This window comes from Bos taurus, chromosome 8, assembly GCF_002263795.3.
Source record: "Bos taurus isolate L1 Dominette 01449 registration number 42190680 breed Hereford chromosome 8, ARS-UCD2.0, whole genome shotgun sequence".
Classification (NCBI taxonomy): Eukaryota; Metazoa; Chordata; class Mammalia; order Artiodactyla; family Bovidae; genus Bos; species Bos taurus.
The window spans coordinates 49,160,617-49,172,963 of NC_037335.1; the positions used below are offsets into that span (position 1 = coordinate 49,160,617).

At 38.8% G+C, this 12,347-nt stretch overlaps 1 long non-coding RNA gene across 1 annotated transcript in view; it reads left to right on the forward strand.

Moving 5' to 3' along the window:
- The first annotated feature begins 5,588 nt into the window (after positions 1 to 5,588).
- Positions 5,589 to 12,347, forward strand: part of LOC785403 (uncharacterized) — a 47,908-nt gene continuing 41,149 nt past the window's right edge. Inside the window, exons 1-2 of the long non-coding RNA XR_009495579.1 lie at positions 5,589 to 6,098; positions 9,150 to 9,367. This is a non-coding gene — a long non-coding RNA (uncharacterized lncRNA). The remainder of the gene's footprint in view (positions 6,099 to 9,149; positions 9,368 to 12,347) is intronic.

The following is a 12,347-nucleotide window of genomic DNA, read 5'->3' on the forward strand; positions in this document are numbered from 1 at the left end:
CATATCCACTTGATGATTAATTACTTGCCCAAACTCTTGGTTTGGTGGACCATGTAATACCCCATTCATGATGGGTACTACAGGTTGGATGGTCATTTTCGTGTCTTGTGAGTGAAAAAATGTTGCCTGCCATATCAGTGAACAAAGATCATTGCAGCCATCAAGCCATCAGCTGCTACAGCCAACCTCAATGGTGCACCCTAAGGACGCCACTTTAAGGACTCTCAGGACTGAAAAGCACAGGATGCTGCCCTCAGATAGCTGAAGTTCACATCAAGGGAATGATTTCAATGAACCCAGACTTTTGCACCTTCCCATACATAGAAAAGCACCAAATTCATTAACTTGATATGTCTACTTTTCTGATTAATTACAGGTAGGCTTTGGAAGTTCTGACTACCTGGTCTTTGTTGCAAAAACTCCTGTATATCCTGGCTCTCCCCCTATCTCTTCAGAGCAATCTGAGAGGCTGCATCCTGGGATGAAGTCCTGAGTTTGTCTGCCAAATAAAGCTTAACTCTCAGTTTTAAGGTTGTGCTTTTTGTTTTTTTTTTCCTCAGTCAACAGTCCCATGGTCAGGAGTTCAGTCTCTTAAGGATCAAAAGCACTCCAGGAACTGTTTCTCAAAAGAAGAAAAAAATGTATCGAAGAGAGCATCCATTTGCTCCCATATCCTACAGGTCTGCACTGTGGTCCTCCTCTTGGGGTTTTCCAGAGGCTCCCTGCAGCAGCCTTGTTTACCGCAATGCTTAGGATCTTAGAATATGCCACTGTGAGGCTGCAAGTGGCCAGGCAGGACCACTGGACTTGCTGCAGAAACTTCTTTTGCTTTTTTTAAAATTAATCATTTCTATTACTCTTCTTTTTTCTCTCTATATCTTTTTTTCTTGGTCATAGCTCATTCTTAATTTATTTCTAAACTCTTAAAAACCTTCCCACATTACGCAGGTAAATTTCATAGTTCATCAATGCAAAATTTTATTTCTCCTTTGTTTTCCCTTCCCCCTCCTTTACAGTCAATCCAGTCAATCCTAAAGAACAAATCAGTCAATCCTAAAGGAAATCAACCCTGACTATTCATTGGAAGGACTTAGTGCTGAAGTGGAAGCTCCAGTACTTTGGCCACCAGATGCGAAGAGCTGATCCATTGGAAAAGACCCTAATGCTGGGAAAGATTGAAGGCAGGAAGAGAAGGGGGTGACAGTGTATGAAATGGTTGGATAGTATCATAGATTCAATGGACATGAGTTTGAGCAAATTCCAGGAGATAGTAAAGGACAGGGAAGCCTGGTGTGCTGCAACCCATGGGGTCACAGAATTGGACACGACTGAACTACTTCATGGGAAATAGATGGGGAAACAGTGGAAACAGTGTCAGACTTTATTTTTGGGGGCTCCAAAATCACTGCAGATGGTGACTGAAGCCATGAAATTAAAAGACGCGTACTCCTTGGAAGAAAAGTTATGACCAACCTAGATAGTATATTGAAAAGCAGAGACATTACTTTGCCAACAAAAGTCCGTATAGTCAAGGCTATGGTTCTTCCTGTGGTCGTGTATGGATGCTAGAGTTGAACTGTGAAGAAAGCTGAAGAATTGATGCTTTTGAACTGTGGTGTTGGAGAAGACTCTTGAGAGTCCCTTGGACTGCAAGGAGATCCAACCAGTCAATTCTGAAGGAGATCAGCCCTGGGATTTCTTTGGAAGGACTGATGCTAAAGCTGAAACTCCAGTACTTTGGCCACCTCATGCGAAGAGTTGACTCATCGGAAAAGACTCTGATGCTGGAAGGGATTGGGGGCAGGAGGGAAAAGGGACGACAGAGGATGAGATGGCTGGATGGCATCACCGACTCAATGGACGTGAGTTTGAGTGAACTCCAGGAGATGGTGATGGACAAGGAGGCCTGGAGTGCTGCGATTCATGGAGTCTCAAAGAGTTGGACACGACTGAGCGACTGAACTGAACTGACTGACTGAGCTACTAAACAACAACTACTTTACAAGATCTGAAATTTTACTTAGTCCACAGCATTCTTTTCATCATCTGTAATCACTCATATAAAAATGTAAGAGCAATAAAAATCATTAATCTAGCAAATTTATAATAAGTCTATAGCATTCACTTATTTTAGCTGGTTCATATTCCCATGCATACTTTTTTATTTGAGAGTCAACGCATAAAGATTTCGCTAATTGTACAGCATTTTAATTATCACTGTAAGTGTCCCAGGAGCCCTAAGAAGTCTAAAAGTGGCTGCCAGGTCTTGTGCAACTTCCAAGACTGTGTATGGTCTTCATGAAAACAAACAGAATAGTTCAGGGTCACTGTAGCCAGAGGAATGTGAATGTTCTTATTGCTCCCTGATTTCAGTTCTGTTGCATGGGACAGTAGTGATTCCCTCTGGGACATCATGATCTTTTATCTTGCCTGGCCAACACAAAAGGCCAGTGTACTCAGTTATGGAACTCCTGGCCCTGGCCTGTGAATCCCCAGCTGGTAGATTCAGGTGACAAAATCAAGTGAATCTCCTCGATTCAGGTGATAGAATCAAGTCAGAGCTCAAACAGGGTCTGTTCCAACAGGCCATGGGTGAGGTCCCAACCTTTGTCCTCAGTTACTATACATTTCTACTCCTGGACTTGAAGTCTGCTGTATCATAACAGTTTTTAAAGAGAATTGCTGAATAAGATGATTTACTGCCTGCCAATCTGATCGGCCTGCCAGCCACCCTGTACCTCTGCCACCTGCCCCACCATTGGGGTACACACTGCCCACTCAGGATGCAGCCGAGTGTGTGAGCTCAGCATTGATATGTGGAAGGGGAGCCTTCTCTTGCTTTGCTTCCCCTCACACATGATTAGTTTTAGGGGTGACTGAGTTAGGGGGGTTAGTAATTGGGAGAGGACACTGCCCGGTTTATGCTAGTACTACCAAGGAGATCCAACCAGTCCATTCTGAAGATCAGCCCTGGGATTTCTTTGGAAGGAATGATGTTAAAGCTGAAACTCCAGTACTTTGGCCACCTCATGCGAAGAGTTGACTCATTGGAAAAGCCCCTGATGCTGGGAGGGATTGAGGGCAGGAGGAAAAGGGGAAGACAGAGGATGAGATGGCTGGATGGCATCACTGACTCAGTGGATGTGAGTCTGAGTGAACTCCAGGAGTTGGTGATGGACAGGGAGGCCTGGCGTGCTGTGATTCATGGGGTCACAGAGAGTCAGACATGACTGAGCGTCTGAACTGAACTGAACTGAACTGAATCAAGGGGGTGCAGTGAGCCTTGTTCTGGGAGTGCTGACATAAGCTTCCGAGTGAAACAAATCATGATGTGACAGGCCACTGCTGGGATGACACCCACATAAATGAGCAAATAGTCTCTGTAGTGCCCCCATTGGTAGAATCTAACAGGAAACTTGCTGGAAAGGAGGCAGATTATTTGCAAAGTTGAAACCTAGGTATCACAGAGTGGAGCATAGAAGGATGGGTTTGGAGATGATATACATTATGTTAATATTCAGCTCAGCACAGAACTGATCGTTAATTTTGTCTACTGCACAACATGTATAAAAGCAACTTAAATTGGCTTACTTTCCATATTATAAAAGCAGTACATACTCATTGAGTAAAACTTGGTAAAATAATATGTCTCTTATAATCCTACAATTTAAAAAATTGGTATATCTTTTGCCCTTATTACACACACATAAACACACACACAGAGAAGGCAATGGCACCCCACTCCAGTACTCTTGCCTGGAAAATCCCATGGACGGAGGAGCCTGGTAGGCTGCAGTCCATGGGGTCGCTAGAGTCGGACACGACTGAGCGACTTCCCTTTCACTTTTCACTTTCATGCATTGGAGAAGGAAATCGCAACCCACTCCAGTGTTCTCGCCTGGAGAATCCCAGGGACAGGGGAGCCCGGTGGGCTGCCGTCTATGGGGTCGCACAGAGTCAGACACGACGGAAGCAACTTAGCAGCAGCAAACACACACAATTTTTAATGAAGTATAGTTGATCTACAATATTGTGTTATTGGGAGTACAGCAAAGTTATTTGCTTATACATATATATTATTTTTTCGATTCTTCTCAAGATATTAAACATAGTTACCTGTATTATATATAAGTCTTTGTCGTTAATCTATTTTACATATCCGTTGATTCCATACTCATAATTTATCTCTCCCTCACACCTTCCCCTTTGGTAACCATAAGTTTGTTTTCTATGTCCACATACACATTTTATTTTTGCAGAAACTAGAATCATATTCTGCATGAAAGTTTTGAAACCTACTCTTATGCTTAATAATCTAATATACTGTTAGCATCTTTACTTATTGTTAAATAACCCATAATCACAATGTTGTTGTCCACATAGGATATTAGCATATCTCCATAGACAGAAAGTGAAGTCGTTCAGTCGTGTCTGACTCTTTGCGAGCCCATGGACTATAGCCTACCAGGCTCCTCCGTCGATGGGATTTTCCAGGCAAGAGTACTGGAGTGGGCTGCCATTCTCTTTTCCAGGGGATCTTCCCGACCCAGGGATCGAATCCGGTCTCCCACATTGTAGGCAGAGGCGTTTACCATCTGAGCCACCAGGGAAGTCCATAGTGCATAGATATGCTAATATATCATAAATCATCATTCCCTCATTTTTGGATGTGTTAAATAATTTGTATTAAATTATGCTGTGATGAGTATCTGTGTTTCAGAGTCATTACAAACATTTGTTGATATGCTAAATTTTGAAGAAATGTCCATTCTGTTCTTATTACATTGTTTGAATCTTAATGATAATTACTGTGTATATAAGTCCCTTTGAAAATAGTTTGTCACATACAGAAAGGTAATTTCTTGAATGGCAGTTCATATGTAAATTCCTTCTTTTTCCTTCCTTCCTCCTCCCTCCATCCCTCTTTCTTTCTTTTTCTTTTTTCTTTTCCTCTCCATCCCTGGCTCGTCCTCCTCCCACTTCTTTCTCCCTCTTTGTTTCTTCCTCACCTTCTTCATGCTCTCTTTTGCCAATTATGTTTGATGATAGACTGAGGCATTATTTGAATTACTGCACATTCCTTTCTAGAGCAGACAGTATGACTAAAAATGTATAAGGATAGATTTCTTTTTTGGGGACTGTGGATAGTGATGGGAACAGCTGGGATGGAAATTGAAGGAAATGGCAGGGACATTTAAATAGATATAAATGGAGTTGTTTAGCACAAAACTTAGAATTTCTTCTGGTAGGCGAATACATTAGAAGAGAGTATATTTTTTCCTTATAAATATAAAATGCTAAATCTTAAAACCATCTGCGCTCTTTCTGAAAGTTTAAAATTTGAATTTAGGTAAGTCAAAGTGAAAATGTTCATGTGTTGCCAAGCAACATGGCTAAATCTAAGATCTCACAATCAAGTGCCATAAAAAATGTTGACTACAGTAAGTGTGTCCCCAAAGCCAGTGAGTCAGCATGAGCTATTTCAGGAGGAGTTTGCAGGGAGCCCAGAAAAAGACCCCAATGAGGGTAAAATCGTCTTCAAGCCATTTTGCCTTTCTTTTGCAATGCAAATCCTTGTACCTCAACTCACTGTTTCCCAAATCAGATACAGGCAAGGAGATCAAATGTATCCTGTTCCATCCCATGAAGTTGCTCTCAGTGAAGTGAGAGGATCACCTCAATATGCAGACACTAGGAGCCTATACCCTTACTCAGAGGGCAGAAGCCCATGGCTAGAGTCGATGAACTGGAAAGTCGAAGTTCCATCTAGATCTCCACATCAGAATGAAGATCAAGAAGAGGATGAGAATGCATGCCTGTGTTATTATTCCTGGAAATGTTCCATCTAAATTCAGATAGCTCTTTTTTTTTTAACCCACTCATTGATTCTACCTGTGGTTTTTTGTTTGTTGGTTTCTCCCAAAATCCTTTTTTTTTTTTTTTTAATGTGTCTGGCCACATGGAACTTCTGGGAATTCTAAGAAAATGATTTAAAATTGTTAGATGTCTTCCCCATCTCTGAAGATCTACATTTTCTTAAAAGTTGAAGAAATTTAAGCCTTGATTTCCTATGGGGTAAAGAAGGAAGATTGGTGGAAGTAAGTGACCCAGAAGATAGTTTTCTTCTCTGACATAAGACTCAGGCAAGAATGAGAAGCTTAGCATGCATGGGTAATGATATAATAATATTCACATCTACATATCGAGTTATAATCTTTTTTTTTCCAGAATGCATGTACCTTTTCTAGCTGTTTTTGAGTGAAGGTGACAGAATCTGTTGGCCTGAAAATTTGCAATATGATTTTGACCCAGAAGTGAAGTTCTGTTACCTAGCAAAATTTTTAGTGAAAGTGGAAAATACTTTGGGGTTTTAGTCTTGCAGAAGTTAGCTTCTCTAATTTTAATTATTCTTGTTAAAGTATCTGCAATTTTTTTCTAAAGATATCTGTAATTGTTTATGTCAATAAGTTAAGTTATTTGGTCTAAATGTTATTACAAGTCTGTGCATTGTTTACATAGATTAGGTAAATTTTATTAACATGTTATTACTTGTTATTGTTACATCAAATATATAAATGGTGCAATACGTCAGTGATTCATTAGTGTGTCATTTGAGACATCATTTGATACATTTTTGAATTTGATAGAAATATTTCACTAAAGGCTCTGCAACTTTATTATTTATGATACTAAGATGCTAAAATGACTAATGTCATTTTAATGCTAAACTAATTATTAAACTTGAAATTACAAAGGTTACGATTTCTAGATCATACAGGAGTTACATTTCCTATTTTTACCTGTGAATCCTGTCAAATAATTACTTGCCTTTTTTTGTGGCAGAATTTTTTAAGATTTAAAAGTAATACCCAGCTGAGTCTAGAAAATATGGAAACATGGGAAACACTTAAGAAGAGGAAAAATTCTTTCTGCATTTTTAGCATTCAAAAATGTAAATAGTTTATTTCCTTCCAGTTTTTAGCTCTTTCTGCCATGATAAAATGTTCTTTGTTTCTGGTAACAGTTTTTATATTCTATTTTATACTCTATGATTACTATATGTTTCCATGCAGGAGATATATATATATATATATATATATAGCATATTTCTATGCTATACAGAAATTCAAATATATATATATATATACACAATATGTCTTGTATATAAAAACTATAAATATTTATTTCTTTGGATAAGAAACTAATCTTTTCTTAAATTTAAAGACAAAGTGATTCAGGTCCTTGTGTGATTCCAGTGCCTTATTAATACATCTGCTTGTGATGATTCAGTAAGTCTTAAACAATGAAGTACGTATTCTCATAGTTATTAAATATTTTTGTCTCGTGGATGGAAAAAAAGGATCTAAAATAGCTCTTAGTGAGGCATGTACTTATGTGATGCAACGAAAGGTTGCCATTGTAGTTATTACTTTTAAACTCTCATTTAATTTTCTTTGGAAAATATTATTTTTGTTTCATGATACAGTTGTAGTTAAGAATATAGGCAAAGTTTCAAGTTTTGCATTTGAAATTTGCAGTTAATCATCCCTTCTTTTCTTCTGAAATATCAAATTAATACCCTGTAGGAAATAAAACCTATGAATTCTTTACCAGCTGAGCCATGAGGAAAGCCCAGAAAATAAAACAAAAGTATATGGTTTAAAAAATAACATGTCTGAGGAGGAATCATCATAATTTTTGATAAGTAGTCATTCCTGGTTTGGGAAGTTTATTTTCGCAACCATGCTTTAAAAATATTAATGCTTCTTAATTCACAATTGGTATGTCATGTTATCCAATTCCCTTTAACAAGGGTAGGGAAACCAGAGCAACCAGGGTTGCCAGTGAGTGAGAGGAGATGCCAGAAAAGCATAGACGTAGCCCATGGCTGGAAATCAGAAATCCTAGTTTATCAGCCATGCCTGCCACAAAATATTCAGTGTAAATGTCATTACATTTTTAAACTCAATAATGCTTTGTTTTCTTAAACGGCGTAAAGGTTTCCAAAGTAAAAACACAAACCAAAACATACGTGTTTTGGACTAAAGATAAATTATGACTTGAATCTATCAAACCAATGAAATACCTTACTTGAAATTAAAAGTGGTTAAAAAATATTAGAGCATGTTTTTTAGGTTTATCAGTTCTTTGAGAATAAAATATACTGTACTGTTTAATTATAGAGAACTGCTTTGCTAACTAAGATTTTACTAGACAGTAAAGGATGTCACAACACAATTGTTAACTTAGATTTTCTTTAAAGAAGTGTAACTCGAAAGGCAGAACACAGCATGGCAGCTTTATAGATCATGTAAATAAAGCCAACATTGGAGTTCTGGTTTTTCTTGGCAAAATACAACTTTCTACCTCAAAGATAAGAGTGTTGGCAAAAGCTTAATCTTAGAAAAAAGATTTCCTTAAACTTCAGACATCTCTTAACAAAGCAATTTGGATAGTAAATTGTACATTAATCTGATACCCTAAAACTGGATTTCCATTTTGAAAATATATATGACTTGAAAAACGAAGATCTTGAGCTCAATAGTTTAAAGGAAAAAAAAGAGAACATTGCAGATTTGTATTGTATTATACTGTGTTATATTGTATTATGTTATACTGTCTTATTCTATTCTATTTTACTCTGTTCTATTCTATCCTAACCCCCCTGAGGAACAAGGCGTCTCATGGGCTATCAGGATATTAACTTGATTAGACTCACACTGAGAACTCTACTTGTGCTGGGCAGCAGCTCAGGTCTCACTTCTCCTGTCAGTCCACTGCATACATGCACAGTCCAGGGATCACCCAGAGACTTGGGCAACGTTTATATATAGAATTCAGGGTTCTCCTTCTCCTGCTCTGACTGCTTTTATGGCATTTCCCTCTCATGGTACCCATGACACCTTATAACATCAAGTTAGGTTTCAATTCTAACTTTTTCAGAGGATTCTTTCAATACTTCAGTGAAAAAAATACACTGGGTTTCCCAAAAGTTTGACTCACCAGTTTTCTTTGTGACAAAAAGCAGGCTGATGTAAGTCAGTCTAAGAGGGAACCTGTGACTGTCCAATCAATGGAATATAACAGAAGTGATGCTATGTGACATTTAAGGCTAGATCACAAAAGGTTTCCACTTGGCTCTCTCTCAGGATGCTTGCCTTCAGAGCCCAGAAGCCCTATTGTGAAGAAGCCCAGACCACATGGAGAGGCCATACATAAGTGCTCCAGTCCAGAACCTTGGCTTAAGTCTCAGTTTGCAGCCATCATTGACCTCTGCATGAACAAGATCTCAGATGATTCCAGTCCCCAGCCTTTGAGTTTTCCAGACTTTATGGATTCGTTTTCCCTCAGGACCCACATTTCCAAGGTAATCACACATATGCCAATATCTACATCTGTAGATTATTAAATGATAAATAGTGTGATATATCTGTAGATTATTGAATGATAAATAATGCGATACATCTGTAGATTATTGAATGATAAATAATGTGATAATATGAATTTATGATATATGTGTGGTTCATAAAATTTTCAAACTTATTTCAAATTCAACACCACCTCCCCCAGCCAAGAAGTTATATGTCCAACCAATGACTTAGTGTTTTGCTTCTGTTCAGCCTTGATAACTGCTTTCACATAGCCTCAGATATCATCAAAGCTCTTCTCCCAGAAATAAGTACTGAACGGAGACTTCCAGAAACTTTCATAATTTGTATCTCACTGATCTCAAAAGGATTTGGGTGTATCAGGTGTTTTCTACTCTGATCAGCCAATGCAAGCTTATGCAACTCTTATTTCACTGAACAAACTAATTTTAATATGAAACCTCAAACTCTACATTCTAGATGCAGACTGTTCCTTATCACATTCCCCTGGCTGCACCTTACACTTGGCTTCTTTTCATAAATCCTTTTTACATGTCATACCAAGATTCAGTGGCTACAGCCAATAATCAGTGCTAGTGAATTGGTTGTTTTCTAAAATTCAGTTGTCTTCTTAGTTGACATCATATGGAGAGTCTTTGCAAAATTACACAAGAGATTTTTAAAAAATGATGTATTGGGGGAGATTACTGAGGACTGTTGTGCTTTCAAATTCTTATCTGTGATTATAATAGTGAACACAGGCCAAAGGATTCCACACATTTTTCATTAAGTGAGGAATTTTATTTATCTAACTTCATAACTTAATGTGACTCTTCAACTAGGACACAGTGAAAAGTGATAAACAAAAGTATTTACTCTTCAACTTCTACTCCATGCTAGCCAAGGTCAGCCTTCTGGGCAGATTACCAGGCACAGAACAGGGCACAGAGATCCTTGCTGTGTGTGGACACCCTTTGTGTATATTCACTCCTCTCTCAGAGGACTCACTCTGAGAGAAAGATTAGCAGTTTCCAAAAGCTGGGAGCTCCCTGGCACTCTAAAAGTCCTTGTGCTGCTAGGAGCTGGCCTGCCACACTCATAGCTAGGCTATGTCATTCTCCTACTAAACAGAAATAATTTCAGAGAATGCCCAAACCAGGCAAGGCCACACTGACTTTGTTGGATCAAGACAGAGATAAGAACTTCCTGTAGTCATATGTTGTCAGACAAAAACAAGGACATTACCCAAATGGTAGAAAAGACCAGATATTACCCTAATCTAGCTAATGTGAGTAACTACTGCCTTTTGATCAGTTACAGGCTTAGCTGTATGCATTCCTCTTTACCTCCTAGAAAATAATTATTAAGTTGCCCAAAGAATTTAAGGAATTATCCTCAATTTCTGATAGCAGCAATTATTTCAGAGCAAAACTCTGCTTCCTTGAACTCTCCCTAAAATCACCAAATATAGTGTCCAAATCTTCTAAGTTCCTTCTCACACCCTTTCACTGAGATGCCCCTAAGGATTCTCATCGTGCATGTTCTCTCTCATTATAGCAAGTGAATAAAAGCAACTTTGTCATACTACAAATGTGCTCAGGGAGAGTTTTGGCTGCAGAGATTTGACAAATCTGTGGCATGAGCATTTGGGGGCCAAAGAAAAGCTAGAAGAACACTTACCAAAGAAGACAGATCTATGCAAAGGACAGAAAGGTGAAAACAACAGCAATAAAAATTCTTCTAAGCACGAAGAAAAATGGGAAATTGATATGGAAAGAGAGAGAGAAGAACATTGCTAGACACAATTTATGAAGAAAGAACTTGAGAAAATAGACATGGGTCACTGTGGGATGTAGGAGACCCACTGTGGAATGAAGATGAGAGTAGGAATAATTCATCCATGTCTTCATTTACTTGGTCAGCCAACAAGAATTTCCTGAGTGCCAACTATGTGCTTAGCCCCAGGGCCAGGAGATGCAATGAGAGAAAGATACTATCCTTATCTTTCTGGATCTCACACTTGGATGGTAGAGAGTAGAGGTTATCTGAGGTTTAGATAGCAGACATTACTTGGATAATTGCAGAGATAAGAATTGCCCATAACAAGTCTCTGGAGGAAGGATCTAGGTGGCTCTGAGAGACTGTAAAAAGATGGGGAGGCCATAGACGGCTTTGGGTCAAAATCTGAGGAAAAGTAAGAGCTAACCAGGCGAAGAGATGGAAGAACAAACCAGGCAGAGAGAAGGACATTTGTGAGGGCCATGTGGTGGACTAAGTGTAAAAGCATGAAGCAAGTACTGGAATAGCAATGGCAGGAGGATATTCTGCAAGAGAGTCGAGAGATGAATAGGGGTGCCATACGCAGAATATTTTAGGACAGGGATTTGCAAAGTAGAGCATGTCAGTCAAACCCTGTTGTTTGTTTATAATGTGAAGTCTTACTGGAACACAGAGTTCTGTTTCTTTGCATATTGTTTGTGGCTGCTTTTTTATTTTAATAACAGTGTTGGAAAGTTGCAACAGAGACTGTGTGGCTTGGAAAACCTAAAATATTTATTATCTAGTCCCTTAGAGGAATAAATTTGTTAACCCCTATTATAGGTTATCCCTGGAGAAGGGAAAGCCTACCCACTCCAGTATTCTGGACTGGAGAATTCCATGGACTGTATAGTCCATGGGGTTGCAAAGAGTTGAACACGACTGAGCAACTTTCACATTATAGGTTATGCTGAGAGTTCTTTTGTCTTTACTGAAAGCAAAATAGAATGCCATCAACAGCATGGAAAACAATGCCTCAGGCTCTAACTTGGTGAGCTCATGAACAGAGTCCAGGGGATAAGTGGGTAGACCAATTATAAGGCAATGGCAGTAGTTCAGGTGTTCAGTTAGAGACGAAGTTGTTTAAGAGTAAGGAAGAAGAGGTAGTGTGTGTATGCGCTCAGTCGTGTCTGACTCTTTGAGACCCCATGGACCATAGCC